The sequence below is a fragment of the Parasteatoda tepidariorum genome, chromosome 6, assembly GCF_043381705.1.
Source record: "Parasteatoda tepidariorum isolate YZ-2023 chromosome 6, CAS_Ptep_4.0, whole genome shotgun sequence".
Classification (NCBI taxonomy): Eukaryota; Metazoa; Arthropoda; class Arachnida; order Araneae; family Theridiidae; genus Parasteatoda; species Parasteatoda tepidariorum.
The window spans coordinates 25,800,224-25,802,586 of NC_092209.1; positions in this window are offsets into that span (position 1 = coordinate 25,800,224).

Consider the following 2,363-nt stretch of genomic DNA (forward strand, 5'->3'; position numbering starts at 1 on the left):
GTCAAGCTCAAATATGAAGATTTCACTAGAGAGTTAGGTTCAAGCCAATTCATGTCTTTTAAGTACAACGTGAAAAGCACGAAACTCATCACTTCCTTTTAGTTTTAATATTTTTAAAGTATTTAATTTTAATTGAAATAAAAGTACTACAGTATTTAAAAATAAACAAAGAACAGACAGCGTGCTTAGTTTGCCCTTTTCGTGTCTACTTTTCTTTTTTTTTTTAAATATACTTTAGTTATATTTATTTATTTTCTTTTTAGCTGTCGCAATTTTTAAACTGTGGCTTATAATTATTGTTACTTTCGTGTTATTTTAATATAATAATTTAGTTAAATATGGCTTTATTAATTACTGGCCTTGAGTAACTAAACTAAAAAATTGTACAAAGAGACTAAAAAGAAGTATTTTATTTCCTTATTTACATCAAACAATGTAATTATCCAAAGATTCAAAACTCTACCGCAACAAGTAATGAATTAAAAAAGAAATTTTTTTTTAGGTTATTTACTCTGCACTGTAATAAGTTATTTTGCACTGTAATCAAAAAAGGTTAAAAAAATTTTATTAAAAAAAATAACTCACGAAATTCAAAATGTTTCAACAACACATGATGCGACTTAAAATAAGGGTTAAAATAAAACTTTTGCTTTTAAAAAAGTTTTTTTTTTCTACTTTCAAAATTATAGCATGTTTCAATATTTTCATAGGAATTTATTATGTAAGCTGATAAAAAGTAAAAGTAAAAAGAGGCGATTAAAATTTCTTTTGAATATATTCCGTTTATTTTAAGTAGGATAAATGAATTACATTGAGTATACACAACTTTTTTTAAAACTTATTTTGTCTCTTTAAATAATTTGGTTTTTATTCTGTTTTATATTGATTTTTTTCTAACTTAATTAATTTTGAAGCTTTAATAGTGATTTCCAAAGATAAGGATATATAATTAAACGAATGATTAAAAGTTCAAACATCAGCATGGAATTTTAAGGAAGTGGGATATTAAAAGTAAAGTGAAAATATTGTTAATTATTATTTTTTTTTTTTAATGTGTACATGATTTCTAATCTTGATAAAAACTTAAAAATTTCATTTTCTGTATGGTAATATTAGAAAAACATTTCGTTCTATTATTATTTTACTATGTACTATCTTTATTTTATGCGATTTCGTGTGAAAATTTAAATTATCTTCATCATTACCCAGATATTTTTAATGGCAATGTTATGCTTTTAGCAATATTACTTTTTCTGTTGCTTGTTATTGGAGTTCAAAATTCAAAGTTCAGGAGATCAAAGTTTCCTCACAGAAAAATCTGCTGTTTTTTATTTATTTATTTATTGTTTGTCTGTTTTTTTTCTTCTTCTTTTTTCTTTTTTGTACATTATTATGCAGCCAACCAATCGTATTACAGCGCATTAAATGTTAAAGAGCAACACATTATAAAAATCATATTAATAAGGCGAATTTCAGTAATTAATCATGTGCCCTCCTCTGACGTTTTTTCTAAATCTTCAGAATAGAATTTAATAAAAATTAGAAAAAAATTAGGAGTTTTTTTAAAATGCCTTGGACTTGGACACAAAATTTTGTGTTACGTGTATTACATATCCTTTAACAATACTAGTTGTTTTTACAATGCTATTTAATGTTTTTTTTTCTTTTTAAAGTTGAAAAATGAATTTGGTTTATAGCTAATAAAATATCCATGCATATAGTATAGAGTATTTTAAAATGTACTAAATACATTCCAGTCTGCACATTCGATTCTTATTATCTTAATTCGTTAATATATCAGGTAAGAACAAGTAAAATAATCGTGGAAAATCGAGGTCACCGAATTAATATTATGAAAGCCATCTGAAACCCCGTGTTTATTTTGTTAAGTTAAGCTTTTAAAAATGTTTCTCTAAAAACCTAAATTCTGTAAAAAAAAAAAAAAAAAAAGAAGAAGAAAATCGTGTTCTAAAGGGTTGTTAAAATTGCTTGTATTGGCCGACGAGAAATAACATCCTTTTTGATTTGAAGCAAGATTACTTACAATATTTCGAGGTAATATTAATCTAAATTAGTTCAAATACAAGTAAATTCTCTTTTGATGAGTAGAACTTCTGAAAAATGCTTCGCTCAATATAATAACGTAAAGTCATTGGAAAGTACAGCAGATAATAAATTATTTCAAATTTTTAACTGTTTTCCTTTTTCAGTGTTATAGCTGATTGAATAGTGTTAATAAATCTCTCTCTCTCTCTCTCTCTCTCTCTCTCTGCGTGCTAGTGCTAGTTCCCTGGAAGTCAGTCCTCAACTCTCTCCTTTACACACTACCCCCCAAAGGACTCTCTCTCTCTCTCTCTCTCTCT